General features: G+C 35.8%; 1 pseudogene; it reads right to left on the reverse strand.

Annotated features, from left to right (window-relative positions):
* Positions 1-455: 455 nt before the first annotated feature.
* Positions 456-25,825, reverse strand: part of LOC149203116 (oxoglutarate-dependent flavonoid 7-O-demethylase 1-like) — a 51,256-nt pseudogene continuing 25,886 nt past the window's right edge.

Raw genomic sequence — 25,825 nt, forward strand, 5'->3', positions numbered from 1 at the left:
TTCTCACAAAGGGATGTTAGCATATGTGGAAGCAACACAACCATCTTCAATAGACTCCAAAACAAGATTCTTAATAATTGAAATAAGGATGTTACTTAGAAAACTATCAACTCCTAAAACACTCAGATAAAAAACTATACCCAAAATTTTCATAGTGTCTAACATCTGATCATAAAAGCATTTCCTACATTTCTATCATCATCAATACATCAACAATGCTAGATAATATATACTGTCACCAAAAGAGAAATCATCAATAGAATTGTTACCTTTGGCATATCTATGATTCAATTTTTTTTTCTACATTGATTATTCTAATATTTGTTAATGCGACAACAATAATTGATAAACATGTCATAAAGATTATAGAGACAATTTGCCAGTTCATTCAGAAGATTCTTCAAACATATCCCTCCTTTCAATTCACTGTGTTTATTCATCAATGCCACATATATTCAATACCACACATTGATGAAAAAAGAATAAGTAATATGCTTCACTCCAATCCATTCTCCATCCTTTCACCTTATTTGCATCCCTTCAACCTCATCCTGGAAAATCATAGTGAGAACCCCTGAATCCTTATGTTGACCCACTCCAAGTGCCACCTTAGGCATAGGGCATGAAAAATAATGTTTCAACTTCAGAAAAAAAGTGTGGTTCTCAAACATGGAGTTAAAATACTTGATTAATAGTCCCAATATCATAGATAAGAGCTCTAACTATCTCAAGCCTAACTTCAGCATGACCTTTACATATTTCTCATAGGCCTCCCTTAAATGAGGTGTATCCTCTAGTAATTGTTTTTTTAGTGATCAAATCTCATTGAAATCGGATTATGAATTGGAGGGAAGAAAAAGTATACTTTGACTTATGAAATAAAAGACTTATTTATGATCCCTAATGTTTTTTTAGCTCTTTGTCATAGTATCCCAAAGGATGATTAAAGTCACTCTTGACCTTTATTTTTCTACTTTGGTAGGGAGTGAGAAGAATTTTTATATTTCAAAATGAAGTGTATGGAGGATGTGGAGGGAGACCCATGTTTGAGGACTTGGAAGAAATCCTAGTCCCTACAAGCTATGTGAATTTGGGTGACGAGGAATTTTATCACCTCCTAGAACATCAATGTCATAGATGATAAAAATTGTAAATTCTCTACACAACAATAGTATAACCTCCAGATTTGATAAGATGTCCACTAGAAATAGGTTTATCAACTCTTCAAGAGGACCCAATTTAATACTAATATCTTCTCTAAAGGCATCATGTGGGAAACCAACAATCTCAACAACAAGGATATTTTCTGTAGGAAGAACACCATGGTTCACTAATAATTCACCATCTTCATTCAATGTTCACAACTATTTTTTATTGTACATAACATCCTCACCATAGTAGGGAGTCAACACATAGGATTCCAACATCTTATCCACCTGTAGTGTGTGAGGCACATTCATAGAAAATGAAATATGTTGTATTGTTTCCATATTTCTTGAAACATTATGCATAGAGTATCTAGAAGTTAGAATGGTGCACAACCGACATAGTTCATCTTCTACATTAGGAAATTCTACTACCATTGTTGGTATTTTGCATAGGGTTTTGTAAAAAAATTATAGTTCTTAAAGAACAATTTGAAGAGAAAAACTAGCATAAAACAAATTAGTAGATATCCCTATTTAAATTTCATAACAGGTACATGAGCATCTGGAACATGATTTGGTTTTGTAACTTTAGGAATCTCAATCATGAAGAAGAATGAAACTCGGTAATCAACACCCCAAGAACTTCCATTGTTGATGGGGGCAATGTTCTATCTCTTCAATCATTAAATTTCCCATCTCACAATCCTCACTTAGATTCCATAATCAATCATAATAGAGGGGATTAATAGAATTATAAACCACTACCATAAAATGAATTATAAACCTGTAGAGGGGTCATGCTTCACCAGAAGAAACTCATTGTTTAGTATGCCTAGATCTTCAATTGTCAAGGAGAATACTCAACAAGAACCTCTCAACATCCTTGTTCACTTCCTACACTTTTTCTGTCCCTTATCACTCTATATTTAGGGAAACATGGTTTATCTACTAGTTGTCAAACTCTATTTTCCACTATGATCAAACAAGAAAGTAAACATGAGAAAAAAAATACTACTATCTCCCTTGGCACTGTAACAATCATTGCCATTATTATTGGTATTACGTCATCCAAACTTGAAATACCTACAAATCTCAACCCATAACTTCTTTATGGAATCATAGAGATAATGGGAATGGAAAAAAATAATGGAATGATAAGGGTTGTGTGATGGATAGAAAATAATAAGAGTGATGATAATGAAATCAGATAGGAAGGAAGGTCAGTTGATAAGCATACGAAAAGTTACAAATTAATAATTTTCCTTTATCCCTAACCAATCAAGTGAATTAAAAGTATCTTACCTCAAAAATTTTTAGCTTCCAAAACTTACTGATATGATTGTTGATATTGCTAAGGATTAGATCTAAATTGTATAAGGAAAAAAAATTTGGAACCCAAGTTGTGATTTAAAGAAGGCTGGAGATAATAGAATGAATGTTGGTGTAAGTAGAGATATATTGTTACTGTCTTGAACTGAAATTTAAACTTTATACAAACTTGGAGGAAAGAATGTTGAAACCTGATGAAACTAGAGGATTGTAAGTTGTTGTTGGAGATTGGATCTCAATTTTTGTCGATATGCTCTTGCAAGCTAATGTTAGGATCATGAACCACAAACCCATGCCTAGCACAATTTTATCTGTGTGTATGATTTTTTTTTGAAGTCAAACATAGAAAGAAATTAGTGTATTACCAACCATTGATGGATGCCATTAAACTGATGTAAGACAACTCACCACAAATTCCACGAGTGTCAAGGTGAAAGAGTGAATTCCAATAGGTATGAATGAGTGTGTTTAATTTTAGTCACTTGTGGGATCTAGAAATCAAGAGACTTTAAGGCATCCCCTTGTTTTTAATGTGGAGATTTACCAATAATGTGTGCAAACTCCAAGGCACTCAATAAGATCTTTGATATTGATCCCTATTAAGGTGTTGAAGTTGATGGGAAAATACTTATTGGAAGGTGGGCCTTGAGGAATCCCACATCATCCATCTTGGGCATAAAACTAATAATATTTTGAAGAACCAATGGAACCAGAATAAACTTACAGAGCTTGTTGTGGATATTTCCTACCAATAAAATTGGTTTGCAAGAAAGATCCATGTCTAGTTGCATTGGTTTACCAGTTTGAACAACTAGACTTATTTTTATCTTTACTATTTTATTTGTTTATTTATCATGATACCCTACCCTACTTTGAAAAAGACCATTCTCCTTCAAGTATAAGAGTACTTCCAATGAAGCCATGTGCATAATAAGGTAGTAAATAAAATCATACTCAATTTTGAGAAATGGGCTTCAATGTATACTAGATTGTGAAACAACATCTGCTTGGGATGATTTGGTGTCAAGAAATGTTGGACAAAAGAGTGGCACTTTGATCCGACGATCATTTGGAACTAATCTTTAATGTAATCATGATATCTTGGTTCCCTTTCTCATTCAGTCCAAGTTGTATGCCTTCCTCTTCCATGCCATGTAGATTTTTTTATCAATGAATGATTAATCTCTTGAGTGCATGAAATATCTAATGATAGGAATGTCAAGAAATCTTTCTTCTTTGGCTCTAATATGCTCTCCATCAATCTCAATTCATGATTAATTGTTATCCTTAGCAGATTGGGAAAGATGGTAATGAAAAACTTTTGGATCTTCTTGTAGAGAGGACTCATGGATATTTTGTTCTTCTATCACTCCATGGAGTGTAAGTATTCCCTTGAAGGTAGTCAAAATTTTCTTTGACCAAGATGTAGATACACCAACCACTGCGAGTATTTCAGAAAGTTCTTAAGTGACATTATCCAACAAGTTCTCAATAATTCTTATTACTTTGTTGGTTACTAATTCCTATCTAGGACATGGATTAGTGTATGAACGGGGGAGGATCTTACAAAACCAAAAATAGATTGAAATATTAACTTCTAAAACAAAAAATTAAAGGTAATTGCAAAATTAAAGCACACCACACTTTCATTAAAAAAACCAATAGGATGAGGATTTGGAGAAACACACTAAAGTGGCAGTGTCAGGCGAGAATCCTTTTCAACGGGTGTCTTTGTGTCTTACTATTTCTCATCCCCCAAGTCACAAGTGTTAGCAAGAATAAAATAAAAAATAAACCATTAATGCTTCAATCCCTTTTACCACATCCTTGGAGATTATAGAGAGAAATATTAGGTAAAATATATGTATTATATTTCCAACATTTAATTATCGAATTGATATCGTAATACTTGGAGATGCTAGAAAAACATATGCAAGATTAAACCTTAATCTAATCTGAGATGCTCTAATCAAATATAATCTAATGCTAACAATCACTACTAAGAATTAACAATTAAATGACACGTTCAGGAAGAAAAATTAATGCTAATAACACAAACTAAAATTAGAGATTGTCTGTTAGTACTTGTCTCAAATCCCTTAGCACAACCATAGAATGCAATCTTTTAGTGATCCCAGGAAATCATTCATGCATTCAATAGTAGGTTGGACTTGAGGAAGAAAAGGATTCTAGCTCTAGTGGTTAGTTTCTTTAAATAAAAACATAAATTAAAAGCAAGCCATCAAAATGTAAAGAAATGGAAAGGAATGAAAATAATCAAAGTAAGTTAAAATGAAAATTGAGATAAATCGGTCGAAAACAAATATTTAAAAGCATTACAAATTAAACACACTACATCCTAAACTAACAAAATGGAAAGGCAGTGCATCACTCAACATTGAGGGATCCTTCTCAACCTGTACTCTGCCAAGAACACCCAGATAATACTGAGATGATGCACCAAACATGAATAATACAACTTCCATTGATGAATAAATTGAAAATTGTTACAAGGAAGGTATCACTCAAGTTGCTACCATGATGAACCTTTAATCAAATACCTACCCCATCCCATTACGATGAGTGAATGATCACGAACCCTAGATCTATTCTAGGTCTAAATATTTGTACAAAGAGAACATTGGGATGGATCAAATCAAATCCCCCAACCATAGATTTTCCTAACTATGAGATACTTTTAAGATAACAACTAATGATAAAGAAGACAAGATTGGGTTATTTTACTGCCCACAAAAATGAGATACAACAAGATAATCATTATACTCTAGAATTAGATGTTATTTGTTCCTCTTGCTATGTAGAACACTAATGTTGTATTTTCTTCAAATTTGAGCATTATATGGAAATCAAGGGAAATTACGCATTTTGAGCATGTTGGAATTAAAGAACCAAACATATATTCCAAACCGTAACGACTTTTGGAAAACATTCTAAGAATTAACTAATATTCTATATTGGTGGCATAACCCATCTTTCAAAGTTTTCAAATTCACCTTCATTACGTTAGGACTCAATGTGTCCAAAGTTGGAAATATGAGAACTTTGAACTATAAAAATGTTTTAGTGTTGGAGCCTCACACGTGTGACCTGGGCATGGTTTGAGCAATCTAGAATTAGTTTGACACCTTCGGCATAAAAACCCATGTGGCATAATTTCTTCTAGAGAAGCAAAAATGTGTTAACCATGAGAAAGTACCGAAGCTACAATATTCATACCGAAATTAGATAAATAATCCATTATTAGTGAAATTAACTTAAAAAATTCAAATAATCTACTAGAAACTCAGGAATTAATGAAACTATGAAACTTTTACTTCAATATGCATGTCAAAAAGTTTTCAGGCTCCAAGGATTAAAAATGCACAATAAAACGATAATATGCACTTTCAAGTGAGGGTTAAGAGCAGTAAAAATGTAAAATGAGGTAGGGAAGAATATGACAAAATGAGGAAAATTGAACCTCGCGTCTGCACATTTTGATCCCTTGGTTGCTTCATTTTGGAAACCTGTGGATTATGGGCCCACGATTTTGGCTCTCTCGGCTTTTTATTTGCAAGGAATGAACTCTTCCTCCATTGAATCCTAAAACTCAAACAAAATCCAATGACCATGATACTAGACATGGTCTAGAAATGTAAAACGAAAACACACATTTTTTTACCAACCTAAACCATATTGAGTCTGAAGGTCAACTACGTGGGTCGTCACCGAAATGACTAAACAATTAATTAATCCATACCAAGGTCATGGATCCACCCTCCTCTATGCGCTTCCAGCTCATATGTCAAATGTGTCGCCATAGGCCCGCAAACTTTCTCTACACCATGAACTCCTTTGACATGGTCACAAGTTTTCCCTGCAATGATACTAAAGCATAAGTTGAACACATGGTTGTTGACTCGACGACCTATATTAGGGATGTGGCTACACTAAGAAAACGATATTAATTCCCATGGCTCTCACTCAAACAAAATGTAGCGACCATGGTACTAGATGGGGTTTAGAAATTTAAAATAAACACACATATTTTTTTGCCAACCCAAGGGATACCTAGATTGAAAAGAAACAAGATTACAAATTATGACTGCTCAGGGCCTAACGTTATTCAGTCTGATATTTTCAGCACAAAAAAAAAGCATTATATTTATATTATATTCATATCCTCGAAATGTACAGCATATCAAAAATTAAAGTATTCATATGGGGACCATCAAGTGGCTATGATTAAGGATCATTATCACCTGGATAGAACGTTATTCACACTGATATTACATTGCATTGGTCACCTCTTAAAATCTCATAGGATGCCAAAAATAAAATAAAACTAGAACCCTAACAGAAAATAAGTGAATCTCGCCACGCATGCCTTTTAGAGGCTTAAAACATTTTGCATTTTACATAAAAAATAGAGGAATTTGTGTCCTTTGTTTAGGACTACCAAGCTTCCCTACTAGAAGTCTCTCGGAATCATATTTAATTTGCGGTGGGGTTTGTGCCCATGCATCACAAAACAAGAGCCTAACACACTTAGGTATATAATAAATCACATATATTTTCCTCATTTTCTCTTTTTAGATAACCAAATTATAACATTACACATTTATTTTTATCATAATACAACCATAATTTATAAGTGTAAAGAATATGAAATATAATTTCTTTACTCCCCATTCAAGGCGTGGAAAATGAAGTTAGTGTACAAATGGGGGAGGGTGCAAGGAACCCACTACCTCACAACCTCTCCTCACATTAAAGAGGGGTGATGGATGGCTATCCCACCCCATGCGCTCACACATATGTGCTGACTTCACATTCCATATCATGAAATGGGTAGCTTTCATTTCCATCAGGCACTTTCATATCTCCTACTGCTAATCCATGTTTTTCTACTATTATAGTGGTGTTCCTGAGTCATAGGTGAATTTACACCATGGTGTTGGCATTTTGGACATTCTAGTTTAAGAAGGTCCTGGCCCTCCTAGCTTGTAGCCTCGCCACACACTTCCTGCATCAATGTTTCGAGCTTGGAACTAGGAAGCAGCCAAAGTGGTGGTCAGCTTTGGAATTCACAAACTGTAGAGGAGAAAAGCATGTTGATTGAAACATTCCAACACTCAGTGAGTCGCCAACATAGGGGTAACTCCTTATATGTCCAGTCTTAGCAAATTCTTCATCTTGATTTTGTTTGCATGGTGTGATTCAGTCTACGATTTGTGGGGTGTCTTTGGTATTGTTGAATTTCATTGGAGTGTCTTGCATTATTTGGTTTCTTTTCATTTCCCAGAGGTACCCTCTCCAAATGCCTTCTCTATCATTGTTAACTCACCTTGTCCCCTAGCCAACCATGAAATGGGGAGTGAATATCCTTATAGTTTTGTCATGGTTGCATTTTCTTTGTTTCATTGGTCTACAGACTACACCTCCTCTAGGTGTTCTCCATCCTAGTGCCTTTCTCTCCTTTGAGCATTATTCCCCATTACTGCATGTTCTCTCGTTAGCGGTTTGGAGGCCATGGCCCTTGAGGCAAACCTTAGGCTTAGATGCAATCTTAGATATTCGTTGCTATCTTTCACTTGTCCACTCCACCAGAAATACAAGAGGAATATTGATAGTTAGAAGCCTTAACCACTAATGATAACCAATCATATTTTGATTCTGAGATTCAAATCAAAGTAGCCGATTGTGTTCCAGACCTTAGCAAGGGATGATGTAGCCAATATTTCAATTGCATCACCCTCCTTTGGAAGATGAAGGCACTCTTAGGAAGGGTGCTTAAACAAAAGTACGTCGATCACAATGAAATCATTGCATACCTCAATGAAATCCAAAGAGTCCAATGCCACTAGCACTCTTGCTTGATCAACCTCAACATCTGCCTAACACATATTGAAGGCCACCTACAATGTGGCCATAAACCTGGATCACTAGCAGACACAAGTACCTAGGATTCATCCACATAAACATCTTCTGACAATCGATGCTCATTTAGTTCTTTTAGCATATGTTTTGGCTTCAGTAAATTAGTTTTTCCTAATAAATCTATGGCCAATAATAAATAGTAAATAATATATTATAATTATGTTACTATCTATGTTACAGACTTAAATATAAGTTTGTTAAAAAAAATTAATATTTTGAATATCACACATCTAACACTCACAATGGTCACTTCAATTTAACTTAACTTAATTTCGTTTGTGACAAGCCACTATAATAAATAAGCCAAACAATTAACTTTGAATTTTTGCATGACAACAATTTTAAAATAATAAAAAAATTAACTAACAAAAAAACCTAACGGCTATAGATGAAAATGTTATCATTTTTCCATTTATAACATGAAATTTGATATTTGTTTCATTGTTGTATGAAGACATCAGAATAGGATGCCATTTTGTTGATGACAACACTAATTTATTTAAGCCTATTTTATTAAAAAATATATACCTTAGTTTCCTTAATATCGCGTAATTATAAACCACTTGAAAAGTTGGGCGCACTTGTAGTTGCTGAAAACTCTGCTTTGTTAAAGAATTATAAACCACTTGAAAAGCTGGGAGCATTTGTAGTTGATGAAAACTCTGCCTCGGTAAAGAAATCACAATATTTTTGTTACACAGATTTTATGGAGTTTATTAAACTTAGAGGCTTATTTTAAATCTTAATATAAGGGGATGTGTAAGTATATTTTTGAGCTGAGAGACTTATTTTAGAACACAGTATGAGGGGATGTCTAAGTATATTTGTCCATCTACACTTTTTAAAATAAAAATAAAAATTAAATTAATAAAATAAGTAGAAGTAAAAAAATGTGTATGTTTAAATCTTATAGTTTTCAAAAATATTTTAAATTATTGAAGATCAATATTAACTAATTTATGTCCAGATCAACTTCATAATATATATATATATGTTAAAATAGAATATTTTAATGTTATATACATATAAAATATTTAATGTGAATTATCAATAAAATATTTTAATACTAGTTAATATTGATTTATACTTAAAAACATATTAATAATAATAATAAATTAATATCCTTATGTAAAAATTATATAAAATATTTTGATATCAATTATGTATATATCATTAAAAAAAATTAAATATTTTTATCTGGTTTTATATACATTATATTAATATTGTATTTTACATTTTAAAAAATTTGATTCCTTTCCACTTATATCTTCTCGATATATATTAAATCCCTACTTCAAATGAATCTCTACCCATATAATTAAAAAAAAAAAAAACAGTGGACTTGTTAAAAAATCACAACGTAAGTATCAATTACATAACAAATTTCGTTACAGAGATCCATGGAGTTTATATAATTATTAAAAAGCCATGATCTTTGTGGTGCAGAAATCACTCATCAGCTTCATGCTACCAACCCCAACGATGTGACAGTGAAAGCAAAACTGCCGTTGCAAGCTGTGCTTGCTTCTGCTGCCTACAAGCTTCGGTTGTCAGGGTGTACTCGAGAGAAAACGCGTTTGTTTGCTCAGTTTAAACTTTAAAGTCGACGACAACGATTCGGCTAAAAAAATTAAAAAAATGTCGCGTGATGTCATTAACAGTCAATACCATTCACCGACATTTTAAAATCATTGTGATGGACAAGCCAACTAGTCGTCAGAATCTTTCCGTGCTTTCGAAGGCAATGTGACCGTGTTCATGGTGGTGCAAGGAGCCACGATGTTGATTCTGTACCAAAAAAATTCAACGGTTTAAACTTTAATACACGTTTTCCTTAGTCATCTAAATTTACGCTAAAAATAATTTACTCAGTAGTTTTCTAGCATGTTCGGGACAATTTCCAGGCCCGCGCGCGAAACAGGAAATAAAACACGTTTCTATCTTACAAACTAATTTATAGAATTTCCAGACAATTGCCAGCCCTCCACGTGAAACCGGAAACACTGTTAAAAACAGCTTTCAATCTTAAAAACCATTTTATAACCTTTCGCAGGCTGTAACTATTGAACCACATTTGTCAACATAAAATAGTTTGCGATCCGCGTCTTAGCTACAGAAGTCTTTCAGGTTAATTATGGAAGACAGATTCGATGGTTTTGAAAATTCTGTAGCTGCGTTGAGAGGCGTATATTCTGCATGTGTTGGAATTGATTTTTTTTTTTTAAATAAAAAAAATGTAAAATTATTACGGCACATATATAAATTTAGTTGAATAATAATGGGACAAATTTGTAAGAATCTAAAAGAAACTTAGAAAGTTAGGTTTATGTGTACATGTAATAACTAATGAATATTAAAGTTAACCGAAGCTAAGTGTATTTTATGTTCTCTTAATGTTCACATGTACCGCATGGAACCACTAAAGTTAGTTAATTAAAGACAAGTGTACACTACATGTAAGCATTCGAGTTAACTAACTAAAGCCAAGTGCACATCACATGCATGAACTAGAGTTGAACTAAAGCTAATTAAGGCTAACTAGGTGCATGTACACCAACACCCCCCTTAAGTATAACTTAGGTGAGTGTGATGGAAAAAGAATGGTCCCGTCAACAAGGCCATTTTAGGTACTCATGTACAATGCATGAAAAAGATGAAAGAGGGAAAACCCAATGGGAAGAAACCCGACCCCCCCCCTCAAAATATAATTTGAAAAGTAGAGAAAAGACAACTTGTGTCCACCCCGAGAAGATCTCGTAGAAATTGAAACTTCTACTCAGTGAATGTCTTGGTGAAGATGTCAACAATCTGCTCAGAACTGGGACAGTACTGCAGATCGATGATCCCATCATGAATCAGTTCTCTAATGAAGTGCATGTGGATCTCAATATGTTTGGTTCGTTGTTGTTGCATTGGATCTCTACAAAACTTTAGTGTGCTCTAATTATCACACCATATGACAGTCGGATGATGGACACTAATACCAAGCTCAGAAAGAAAATGTTGTAGCCAAATGGCCTAAATAGTGGCATTGATTGCTCCTTTGTACTTGGCCTCTATTGATGACAAAGCAATGACAATCTCCTTCATGCTTGACCAACAAATTGGGCCGGATCCCAAACTAAGTGTTGAAGAAAGTGTAACTAGGTTTGGTCTTCACAAATGTAATTTTGATCTTTGTACTTGTAAAAGAAAATAAATATTATTTTTGTAAATTGTAAAAATGAGTTTCTTTCTCATTGAATAGGTCTAACACATGTTGAAGTGCTATAGGAAAGTCAAAGAGTTAAAGAAAATGTTCAAGAACCCTTCTTGGGTATATATCAAATGTATGTGAGTCACAAACAATGTTAAGTAGCCCTCCAAACGACAAGCACAATCCTCTTCATCATGTCGGCATGCAAAAATGAATTAAATAGCTAAAGAAGCCATGTCGGATTGCAAAAAGGAGACACAACACTTCACTCTGTCATGTCGGCTTATATACAAGGTTGACTACTATTTATATGCGGCTAGGGTCATCACAGAAAGACAAAATTTCGACAAGTATCTCTACAACTTCGGATGGGTACAAGATCTCGGATACCTCTGTATTATCAGTGGTGGTGACAGTAAGTAATTACAATATCTCCTCCTCGGTGGCACAAATCTCCATGCAAGGTAATTGCAATCTCCTCCTTGGTGGTAGTTTAATGATACTAATCTCGGTGAAGGATGAAATCATAGTCATAGTTTTGGTGATGAAGATGATGTCAAGGATGCCACAGTAGCACAAACATTCTCGACATAATTGGTGATGAAGATCTTGGTGCAAGGAAATCTCAGTCATACACACTCGACATTTCTCTCTAGACATAGGTACAACCTCGGCATCTCGGTACACAGTGATGATCTCGATAAAATAGCAATCATGATGTTGGTCATAATGAAGACAAGGTCATCATCCATATCTCGGTGCACCTCTTATGCATTATAGAGACCTCGTTGACATCGTGATGATCTCAGTAAGAATGCATCAATTATCTAAGTGAAGAGGGAGCTATGGTGCAACAGTAATGATCTCACTGTTATGATGAATATCTCAATGAAGGTGCAGTGATGATGATCTCAGTGAAACAACATTAATGATGATGATCTTAGCAGTGATGAAGAAGAGGATTGGTGTCTTGGTCTTGGAGTGGCCTAATAGGTCAAGGGTCATGGTCTTGGTATTTGTCAATTGGAATCTGTATAAGTATAATTTTGTGCGAGTTTTCCTCTCAAAGAGCGAGAGGCTTTGGCCCTAGAAGAAAGCCAAACATCTTGTGTTCTTGTCTCTTTGATTTTCGTAATTATTTGATGAATATAAGAAGACACACTCTAATAATAAAACGTTAAGATTGTGCTAAGAAGAAAGTTAAAAATACCTCACACGTAGTTATCATGCTAGAATAATCTCATTAGCTTCACTTTCCCTAGATTCTTCAACATGGTATCAGAGCTAAGGTGTTGAAGTCAAAGGAAGGGTAGAAAAAAGAGACATTCAAGGATCAGCTTTAAGAAGGGAATCAAAGCAAGTTGAAGGGCTTTATCAAAATTGAAGGATCAGTCTACAACAATAGTCTACATCAACAAGGGTTTTTGTCTATGCAATCAAGGAGACAATCTACAACAACAAGAGATTTTATCTCCATAGTCATCATCAAAAGGCCACCAAGACCCTCATCAAGTTGTCTACAAAGTAAGGTAGCTCAAAGGACCTCAAAAACAAAGATTACATCATCTTGGAGAAGATCGAAACTCTAGGAGAAATCCTAATCTACAAGAGAAGGAAAAATATATTGAAGGAAATAAGGCATGGTCATCTTCAAGAAAGAATCATCTCCTTTCCCTAGAAGAAGATCACTCAGAGAAGCAACAAATCATCCTCATCAAAAGGAGAAACCTTTTCTATTGAGGAAAGGCTTTCTCATTTGAAAGAAGATCATTCAGGAAGAAGCTCTAATGCATCTACCACTTCCAACATGATCAAGGTAAATATTTCATCTTCACATCTCAAGTAAGTATTTTCATTAATAAATTTGGTAACATGACTTCATGATTACAAGGAGATCTATAGGTTGGATGGGTCATCCAGATTCCTTGCATGAAGGAGGATAGACATAGTCCTCTAAATAGCTGAAGTCATTGAACATATCAAAAGGTCTCCTCTAAATTCATGGAAAGAGATACTTATGAAATATCCTCTCACATAGTAATATTGGAGACACCAAAGAAATGTATATGATAAAAGGTCCAATGAATAAGGTTACATGAAATCTGATCTACATAAAAGTAAAGGGTATCAAAGGATGTAGGATATCTTCATAACAAGATCTAGGAAGGAAGATCACCATCACTGATTCATAATTCACTAATAGATAAGCAAGGCAACAAATATCCATGGGATAAGAAAGTTACCTCATTCAACAACTTATGGTCTCAATGCTAAATATAGAAAGAGAAGTTGATGGATAAAGTATTGAAGGTGAAAAGAACTCAAACATGTGTAGAAAGGAAAGGCAAGTTTGGTCCTCAAGCAAGACATAATAAGTATATCTAAGATTCAATGCTATGGAAATATTATAGAAAGAAGCTCATATCACTCGAAAGATGGAGGAAGCTAAAGAAAAGGGGCCAAGGAAAGAGGGAGTAACAAATCTCTACTATGAGTAATATGGTATCCGTCTCAAAAGGGTCCTATCATAAGCTCCTAAATATTGTAGATATGACCAAGATAATAAGATGCACCATGGCATCATCGAATCATTTGAAACAAGAGCTCATGAAATAACCATGGGAATCATGGAAGGAAAAAAACTATGGTAGTCAAACATGAAGGATATAGCTCTTGGGAACCTCATTGAACCTTGAAGGAAAGGGAGAAGTCATCGAGGAAAAGGCTCATCATACATCAAGTGAGAAAGGAAACATCTACTAGATGAGGATATACAAGATCCTCAATATTCTCTGATGGAATCCTCATCGGAGGGTTCACTAATCTAGACAAGAAGCAAGTGCTTCATAAAAACTTCAACTTGTGGAATTCATGAATGATGGTGACATAAGAGAAGAAGCGGATCAAGGGGTTGAAGACACTTCAATCAAGGAAGATGTTGAAAGAAGCCTAGATGACCTAAAGGTAAAATAAGGTATGTATGCTTGTATTTAATATTATAATGTCATGTTATATGGTTGCAGGTAACATGGATCATTAATTCTATCTTGAGAAACATGATCAAGGGAAATGGATCTCCTCCTCTGAAAGGATGTAGGAAGGCATAAAGTCACACATAGATGAAATCAACATAATATGTCCTCATATGAAATATGTGGTGGATGAATAAAGTTAAGAAACTCTGATTGGAAGCTCATGGGAATAGATTGTGTGAGGAAGGAATAGATTGTGTGGGGAAGGAAGAGATCGTGAGATATGCAACCCTGATGAAGGCAATCAACATCCAAAAGAACAAGAAGATTTAACTAGGAAATATCCTACAAGGATATGAAGACTCTGATAAAAGTCTAAAAATATAAAGACCCTTGGCAATGGATATCTTTGGGAGACATGTCAACATATATGCAGGATGTTGATACCTACAAGAAGATGTCATGATGAAGAGCCATCTCGAAAGGTATGATTTGATTTAATTTAATGACTTCTTGAATAATATTTGGATGAGTTCATGCAGGGCTACTGAAACAAGAATTGAAAATACAACTACAACTAGCATTCATGTGGTGGAACTACAAGAAAAAAGGTCATTGGTGAGGGTCACGCTTGTGACAGACCTTTAAGGTCTGTCACCAATGTCGCGTATGGTGACGGTCTTTAAAAAAGCATTGTTGTAAGTGTATATAGTGATGGTCCTTTACGATTTGTCACCAAAGCGATTTTCAATGACACTTTTGGTGAGGGTCATTAAATTCCAGTCACTAATTCCCTCTTTGGTGACACTTTTGGTGAGGGTTGTTAAAGTCCCATTACTAATTCTCTCTTTGGTGACACTTCTAGTGACGATCTTTTATTGACCAACACCAATGATGTTTTTGGTTACTTTTAGTGACGGTCAATAAATGTTCGTCATCATTTATCATTCCAATGAGTTTTTGATGATTCTTCATGCCTGTGACGGACCTTTAAGGTCCATCACCAATGTCGCATATGGTGACGGTCTTTAAAAAATCATTGTTTTAAGTGTATATAGTGATGGTCCTTTAAGGTTTGTCACCAAAACCATTTTCAATGACACTTTTGGTGAGGGTCGTTAATTGCCCATCATTAATTCTCTCTTTGGTGACACTTTTGGTGAGGGTCATTAAAGGCCTATCATTAATTCTCTCTTCAGTGACACTTCAAGAGACGATCTTTTATGGACCCTCACCAATGGTCTTTTTTATTACTCTTGGTGACGGTCAAAAAATGTTCGTCATCATTGATCATTCCAATGAGTTTTTGATGATGCTATGTACCTATTACTATATTATTTTTCAAAATATAATGATTTAAGACCATTGTTGTGGATTCATTTTCATTATGTGTCCAAGGTCATAGTGGTTATAGTGGCCAGTCAATTTGTTAAGAAGTAATTAGTGTGTATCGTTTCCCTCAAGTCATAAGAATATAGTCTTCATGTGAGTCAACACATGATTAATTTCTATTAGGTTTATTGTCTAACAAATTTACTTTAAATAAAGTTCCACTAGTGTGTGTAGGAACTATATTATTTAATACATAATCAAGCTCTGTCAATTCTATTAATGAGAGAGACCTAGCACTCCTCAACACTCATGGCACACCTTAACATGCTTTGGAACAATACACTAACATTCCTTGGCACCTCGCATGTCTTGGAACATCTTTGTACTTGAAACATCTTTGTACCTAGAAGATCTTGCCATGAGTAGGGCACCAAACCACATGTTGGCATGCCATAGCATAGCATAAAACTCCCCTATCATGTGTTGGCATTCCCTGTAGTCCCTAGCATGCCCTGTAACTCTTTGGCATAATATTACATTGACAAAAATTAGCACTTGGCACACATAGGCACTTGGCATCTATTGGAACATATTATTAGTGTGCTTAGCATGCCCCTTTTGAAAAAGATAAAGTCCCAACTTATTAACCCTCTTATGTGTTCATTTCCTTTCATTTTATCTTGGTTATTCCTTTTATTTCCTTGAAACTCCTTGATGCATATTGGCATATTCTGGCACCCTGCACGTCTTAGCATGTCTTAGCACCTGGAATGCCTTGGCACTATATGGCACATGTTAGCACACCTTGGAACTACCTAGCACACTCTAGCACTTCTTGACATTCCCTTATATTCCTTGGAATGCCTTACCCATTCTTAGCATTCCTTGTCACTCCCTCCTTGGCATGACAACTAGCATTGATTGACACTCCCCAACACACCCTCATATTCATTCACTTCCATGCATTTTGACCTAGAGCTCCCTTCTGTTGTCCTAGTCCTCCCTAACACTCCTCAGCATGCATTGGCACTCTCTAGAACACCTTAGCACTCATAAGTGAAGAATGAAACTTGTAACCAATGTTACCGGACTCAGAATAGACAATAAATCGACGAGGAAAAAGAGCTAAGAGTTTTAATCAGATTGGGGAAAATTTGGAAAAAAATCAGGAAAAAATCAGTGAATTCAATAAATAAAAATATACACATATATTGAATTAAAAAAAAAATAAAAAATAAAAATTCATTGACATTTAGTAAAGCCATGTCCAAACAATTCATAATATCAATAGATGTCTGAAATATCATGAATGAATAAACATCTCATATATGTTATGAGTCCAAACATGATCCAAAGTACTGAGTCATGACTCCTAACTAGTGACTACATAGAACTAGAAGCAACTGCTTCTAAAAGTTTACAAAAAACTGCACACTAATTAGAAAATATTAGTGACTAAGAGTCTAAGACTCCTAAGAATGACAAATAGAAGCGATTCTCCCACTCCTCCGCTTGCTTGACTCTCAAAGTTCTTCAAGTCATGTAGGCTTAAAAGAGGAGCCTCCTCTAATTAGACCCAATCTACTGCATTTTTAGTTTGCAAATATTTCTCTTCAAGGTCTATTAGTGAATGATCCAAACCTATCATTATCATGAGACATTGAAATGCGAATTTAAGTTTGAATTTGAACTTTAAAGTTTAAACTTTAAATTCCAAATCAGATTATGAAACCTTCAAATTCAAGCTCTCACCTAGTATTTTCTTGTTGCGAAGTTGTAGATTGTAATGCAAAAATACAATGTCATTTAAGCGCTTTTGTGTCAATTGTTTGCACTTCTTAGAATGTATGTTCTCAAACATGCTATAGTTGCACTCACAACCTGAAGCATTGCATGCTTGGTTTAAGATTCGAATGGCAAATATCTTCAAATCTGGCATATCACTACAAATTTTTTTCCACCAAATACCTAAAAAGTGGCAAGGGTTCGTGAGTAGACGTACTAAATACTAAATAGTAAAAACTTAAAAATACAACAAAATTTAATAAAACATTTAACATACAAAATAAATTTTAAACAAATTTAATGAACTGACAAAGCCCTCAAGCCCCAAAGGGTACCTGGCAACACCTTAGACCTTTCTCGTATAACAATGGTATAGGAAAATGATCTGAAATTGATCTAAGACAAACAATTAAGGTATTACAGACTCATGTGCATGGATGTTCCTATGTTATTTTATGCAACGGATCGATAAGATTGCAAAATACACAGACAATGAAGCAGTTAGAGAAAACATAACAGAAAAATAGGTAAACACAATAAGTTTAATAAGGAGTTCACCCAATAATCCTGGGCTACATCTCCTGGCCCAGCCTTCAGTGTTGGCCTCTCTATTATGTTTTCAAAAGCAGAGTTTTTACAATAGTGAGCTCAATTTGAGTCTCACACAGCAGATATGAATCAACAAGACTGCACTTCGATCCCTCAAATCTCTGGAGTACACAGACTCTACTTACTAAAACTCGACCTCTATTGGTCACAATAGTATGAGCCCAATCTAAGACTCATACATGATAGGCGTATATAGAGGAGTTCGCTTGAACCTATCAAGCCTTCTCTGGAGTACATAGACTCTCTGACTCTCTCTGGCTCTATCTGACTTGATGCTGCCTTTTTTCTTCTGCAGGTCAGCTTGACTTCTTCTCTCTTCTCTTAGCTTTCTGCATCCAACTTACTCCCCTTTATTTCTATGTCAGTTCGTGGCTTTAAACCAAATCTACTTTCTGACTGTTCGTTTCCGCTTCCTAGATTTCTAATTTCCCTGCCTCTATCCATATGAATCCCTCTGTTCTACGTAATCATCACTGCATAACGCCTCACAGGGAGGTGGCCACCTATTTCATAACGAACTGAGTGTCAGTTCTCTTGGACGTTCTCAAAATGATCGTTTATTCCATTAACTCCAAGAATGCCCGTGAAACACAACTTCATGCCAACTTATCATCCATGTCGGACTTCAAATCTTATACAACTCTGCCTGTTTACTTCATCAAATCTAGTAACCCATCAGAACGCATCTCTGCCATTGATCTGGAGCCTCCAGATCCAACGGTCATCGTCCATATCGGGCGGATAAGTAACATGACATTTACTTGTTCGATGTGAGAGGTTTTCTCTCTCTTCTGCCAAATGCGTGGCACCCCTTGTGTGGCATCAGGTGGGAATCAGTTGAAATCGCTTACCGCTTGAAGCCCTTCCGACATTTTTCTAGTTTTTGTGGGACCCCGCCTCTGACGGAATCGGCGTGATATCCATTGAGGGGTTTGCCCGGAAATATGTGATTAGCGACTTGTCACTAATCGCATATCAGAAACCACCCCCATTTCTTAAAAAGGCCTCCAGTTTTGCTAATTCGCAACAACGCGCGTTACCATGGACCGACGGTCTGTGTGCTTGACCGATGGTCCTCGTTGCTCCACGCTGATCACAAATTGCAACTGTTATGAGGATATCTCTGATAAGCTTGATCTTTATAATACTTTGAAACTTTGGCATAAAGAGTTCATGAAAACTTAGAGAGTGTTATAGGATCCAATTCGGATCATAGCCTTCCCACTGAAAAAGCTTTTGGACCACCAAAAGTTGGTTTCTAAGAATCAATCAAGTGAGGGTATAAATTCCTCGCTTGCCCAATTTCTATCCATCTTGCACTGCTTGGTTTTGACCCTTTGAGCCCAATCCTGAGGTACTCAACATCCCCTCTGCGCGTTGTTCTTACCTTCCTGTCCAGGACTATATCTTCTTGCAATTCATTGAGATATTCAGGCAATAGATCATCAATAGAAGGCAATTAACTCTGCTCCTCAGGATCTTCAATCAATGAAGGTTCAAATAGTCTCAAGCTTTCTACATTAACAACTGAATAGATGTGCATGTAAGCTGGCAAATCTAGGCGAAAAGCATTATCACCAATTTTCTCAAGTATCTTGAAAGGTCCATACCTTATCAGCTTCAGCTTCTTACCTTCATCTTGCATTTTGTCTTTGCTGATATACAACCAGACTTGATCACCAACTTGGAAACTATGCTCAATCTGATGTTTATCATGCCTTGCCTTGTACTTGTCTTGGCTCTTTTCCAACTGTTCTTGTACTGTCTGGTGAATCTATTGGATTTGTTCAATGAACTTGGTTGCCTTGTCCACATCACTATGTCCATCAACCGCTATGTCTTTACCAAAGACAAAATCCAAGGGAGACCTTGGTGTGAAACCAAAACAGGTCTCAAAAGGAGATCTCTGTGTAGAAGAATGTTTAGCTCGGTTGTAAGCATGCTACACATAACATAGGTGTTCATCCCAAAGCTTGGGATGCTTGCTGCAATAGCCTCTGAGCAACTGGATCACTATCTTGTTGACCACTTATGTTTGGTCGTGTGTTTGCGGATGAAAAGCTATGCTCTTCTTCAGTTTGGTGTCCATCAATTCCCATAGACTCGACCAAAATTTCCCAACAAATCAGGTATCTCGATAAGATACAATGGAAGTGGGTAATCCAAAATGAACCCATACATGCTAAAAGAACAACTTTGCAGTTTGTTCAGCTGTAATTTGTTTGTTACAAGGTATTTAATTACACATTTTGTTGAACCTATCCGCAATAACATATAAATAGTCATGACCTTTTCTAGATTTAGGCAGTCCCCCAACGAAGTCCATGGAAACACTTTCCCAAGGATGAGAAGGAACTAGTAGTGGAGTGTATAAACTTAGTTTTCTATTGATGGGCTTGCTTTTAGCACACATAGTACACCCTCTTACATATCTAGAAACTGTTTCATTCATTTTTGGCCAATATAAAATCTTTGCAGCTATGCAACTGTTTTACTTACACCAAAGTCACCTGATATTAGAGAAGTGTGTGCTTCTCGAATTATCTTTACTCTTTTAGTTTTTGGAATACATAAATTTCCAAAATGATACAAGAGTTGGTCCTTAGCATGATAATCTAATTGTACTACTTGTTTGACATGGCTTAAAGTTGCATATGCATCTTTAAAATATATATCTTGAGCATACTATTCAATGTATCTTTCATGCAACACTGAATTATGCTTAAGTATAGTAGATGCATTTATGATTGGTCTTGACAACATATCTACAACTTTATTGTGTATACCCTTTTTATATCTGAGGACAAGATGAAACTGTTGTAGAAAACCCATCCACCTATAGTGTCTTGATTGCTGCAACTTAGTTTGTGAGTGGAAATATTGAAGTGGTTGATGATCAGTATGTATAATTGTCTCTTTTCCCATTAGGTAATGTTTCCACTTTTTCACACTCTATACTAATGCATACAATTATTTATCATATGTGGGATAATTAAATATTGCAGAATTAAATGTCTCAGAATGATAACATATGGGTTTACCGTGCTACATCAACACTGCTCCCATGGCATAGTCACTGGCATCCATTTCAATCTCAAATGGTGTTTGAAGATCGGGCAGTGCTAGTACTAGTGCTGTACTAATATTTTTTTTCAAGGTGTTGAAGGCTTTCTGATGTTTTCCTCCCCACTGAAACACCTTGTTCAATCCTGTTAAAGCATGTAAGGGAGCTGCAATCAAGGAAAAGTTAGAAATAAACTTTCTCCAATACTGTGCTAATCCTAGGAAGCTTCTAACTTCAGTAGCAGATTTGGGTTTAGGCTAGTTTACAATGACTGCAACCTTAGAGGGATCTATCTTCAATTCACCAACCCCTACAATATGACCGAAATAATTCAAATATGTTTTACCAAATTCACATTTTGAGAGCTTAACATAAATATTTTCTCTTTTCAAAACATTTAGAGTCTGCTTTACATGCTTCAAGTGTTCTTCCCATGTTTTACTAAATATAAGAATGTCATCTAAATATACAATGAAAAAATCATCAATAAAAGGTCTGAGTACATCATTCATTACTCTCATGAAAGTAGCAGGAGCATTAGTTAAGACAAAAGGCATAACAAACCACTAATAAAATCCTTGCATTGTTTTGAAAGGAGTCTTACATGCATATTACTCTGCAACTCTGACCTAATGGTAGCCACTATGCAAGTCCAATTTGGAAAAATTAACAGCTTCTTTCAATTGATCTAGTAGATCATCTATGTGAGGAAGGGGATAACAATTTTTTATCGTTATCTTATTCAGTGCTCGTTAATCAATGCACATTATCCATGAGCCATCTTTCTTTCTCACCAATTCAATTGGAGACTCGCATGGCGATGTGCTAGGTCTTATGAACCCTTTCTCGAGCAGTTGTTATACCTGCTTCTTGATTTCTGCATTCTCTAAAGTGGGCAACCTATACATTCCGATGTTAGGCAATGGAGCATCTTGCTGTAAATTAATATAATGTACTATTTCCTTTTTTGGGTGGCATACCTTTAGGTTCTTGAAATAGTATATCATATTCTGAAACAACTTTTTCTAAATCAGCTTGCTATTTAGCATTACACCCCTCAAATACATTGGTTTTAGCTAGTTTCTTTTCCTTTACAACCATCAGTAAGAATTGTTTGCATTAATTTATAATTCTTTTCATCTACCCTGAGTTTATGAGAGTACAATTATCATTGAGTTTATGAGCTCTTAGATATATTCAATTCCATTTTTAATGAGTTGATACTTGTTTTCTGCCCTATAGAAAATAGATTTTCTATCATACAAGTAAGGACTTCCTAAAACAATTCCACATATATCCAAGGGAACAATATCTAACTCAACCTCATCTACAAATGCTGACCCAAAAGAAAACCTAGGTTTACATTGTCTAGTCACTTGTAGCTTTGCTTTATCACATAACCAACCTAATGGATATGGCTTCTTATGAGGTGTGGTTAGTAATCCCAACTTCTTTACAATTTCTTTAGAAATTAAATTTACTTGTGACCCACCATCAAACAAAGTATCAATCTTTTGATGCTTGGAAATAACTCTAATATGAAAAAGCTCATGTCTTTTCCTCTCATTTTCTTCATTATCAGTAGATTGTGCAGAATTACTAGTAGATGCTTCAGAATTTTTACTTTTTATACCTGTGGGTGTGATTGTTGTTTCATCCGTTGAGTCTGACCCCAAATCTTTTTGAATAGCTGCAGCAATCTTCTTCTTTTTTCTATCATACTTCTTGAGCCTTAGGTCTGGATGCAGAATCTAGCAATGTTCATCATCATGCCCATCCTTCCTGTAGTGAGTGCATGAATATTTGGTCTTTTGTACAATATTTGTCTTCCTCTCTTTCCATTTTTGTTTTCTCTTTTCCTTATTATTGCTTGCAGTGGGTTTTGATGATCCCCCAACTTCTGGGTTCACATTCTTGCCTCTAGCCTCTAGATGTGTAGCCTGAACAGATACCTCATCTATGCTAGTGAGATTAAACATGAGAATGGTGTGCTTTAAATAGCTATGTAGACCACCTATATACTTCGGCAAAGTTTCAGGTGAGAAATTCCTAGAATCAAAGCTCTTTTCCTAAATTCTTGGGTGTCGTCTTGTACACTTTGCCCCTTTAATTGTCGAAGAGTTTGCCAACTCATCATGGCTTGCTGCATATAAGCTAGTGGATAGAACTATTTTTTAATTTTAGAAACAAATTCACTCTAGACAGAAAGAATTTTACCATGCTTTTTCATGTCAGCTTGTGTCCTGCCTTCCCACCATACCAAGGTAGTGCCTCCGAGGCATAGGCTAGCCAGCTGAATATTACTCTTGTCTCAATCAATTCTCTGCACCCTACAATATACATCAATCTGTCTAATCCAATTATTGATCTTCTCTGCATTCAACTCTCCATCATATATCGGCAAATCAAATTTAACATCTAATTTAATCACAAATGTTTTCTTTTTATTTTCAGGGCTATTAGGAGGTGTGGGAAGTTTTTCTTCTTTCCTTTTTCCTTTAAAGTGGTCGTCGAGGAGAGATTCTTCTGCTCCTTTATCTTATTTGGAGTTTGATGAATCTTCATCTCTACCTTTCTTAAATTCTTTATACATTTCTTCTACCATGGCTCTCATGGTCATGAAACTATCCATGAACTGGGAGTTTGATTCCAAGGGATTTTCTTCTAACATTTTCCTCTTAGGGTAGACTCTTCCAATTTCTTGGTTAGCTTCAACTAACTCTCCTTCTCCTAATTTAAGCTTTGATCTAGTTATCATTCAACAAAAATCTAGCACAAGCTTGTCTAACCTTAGTAACCTAGAGCTTTGATACCACTTGATCTGAAATTGATCTAAGACAAACAATTAAGGTATTACAGACTCATGTGCATGGATGTGCCTATGTTATTTTATGCAACGGATCGATAAGATTTGGAAATGCATAGACACTGAAGCATTTAGAGAAAACATAATGGGAAAACAGGTAAACAAAAACAAATTTAATGAGGAGTAAACCCAATACTCCTGGGCTACGCCTCCCAGTCCAGCCTTCAGTGGTGGCCTCTCTATTATGTTTTCAAAAGTAGATTTTTTACAACAGTGAGCTCAATTTGAGTCTCACACAGCAGATATGAATTAGCGAGACTATACTTGGATCCCCCAAGTCTCTGGAGTACACAGACTCTACTTACTGAAACTTGACCTCTATTGGTCATAGTAGTATGAGCCCAATCTGAGACTCATACATGACAAGCATATAGAGAGGAGTTCGCTTGAACCTCTCAAGCCTTCTCTGCAGTACACAAACTCTCTAACTCTCTCTGGATCTGTCTGGATCGATGCCGCCTTTTTTCTTCTGCAGGTCACCTCAGCTTCTTCTCTCTACTCTTAGCTTCCTACATCTAACTTACTCCCCTTTCCTTCTTTGTCTGTTCGTGGCTTTAAACCTAATTTTCTGTCTGACTGTTCATTTCCTCTTCCTGGCTTTTCGGTTTCCCTGCCTCTATCCATCTGAATCCCTCTGTTCTATGTAATCATCACTACATAATGCTTCACAGGGAGGTGGCCACCTATTTCATAACGAACTGAGTGGCAGTTCTCTTGGACTTTCTCAAAACGACCATTTATTCCATTAACTCCAAGAATGCCTGTGAAACATGACTTCCTGCCAATGCATTATCCACGTTGGACTTCAAATTTTATACAACTTTGCCTGTTTACTTCGTCAAATCTGGTCACCCATCGAAACGCATCTCTGCCGTTGATCTGGAGCCTCCAGATCCAACGGTCATTGTCCATATCGGGCGGATAAGTAACATGAAGTTTACTCGTCTGATATGAGTGGTTTTCTCTCTCTTCTGCTAGACGCGCGACACCCTTTGTGTGGCATCAAGCGGGATTCGGTTGAAACTGCTTACCACTTGAAGCCCTTCCGATATTCTGCCAGTTTTTGTGGGACCCCACCTCTGACAGAATCGACGCGATATCTGTTGCATTTTATAACTTTTTGGGTTTGGGTGCTCGGGGATTTTCCTTCTTTTAGGGGTTTTCCCAGCGATATGCGTTCAGAAACCACCCACATTTCTCAAAAAGGCCTCCAGTTTCACTAATTCGTGACAGCGTGTGTTACCATGGATCGACGATCTACGCGCTTGACCAAGGGTCCTCGTTGCTCTGCGCTGATCACAAATTACAAATGTTACGAGGATATCTCTGATAAGCTTGATCTTTATAAGACTTTGAAACTTTGGCATAAAGAGTTCATGAAAACTTAGAGAGTGTTCTAGGATCCAATTCGGATCAGAAAATAATTTAGGTGGTGATTTATAATCCTGTAGTTGGGAAAGGACACAACTTTGAAATTCTGGATTAGGTAAGCACCTTTCCATGCATGTCATAAGTCCTCTGTGAACCTCCCCATCCTCATTAAATCTTCTCTTATCATAAAAATACTATGGGTTTAAGAAGTAC

Source organism: Pinus tabuliformis, chromosome 2_1, assembly GCF_031772625.1.
Source record: "Pinus tabuliformis cultivar Carrire ecotype Pingquan chromosome 2_1, CPIR1, whole genome shotgun sequence".
Classification (NCBI taxonomy): Eukaryota; Viridiplantae; Streptophyta; class Pinopsida; order Pinales; family Pinaceae; genus Pinus; species Pinus tabuliformis.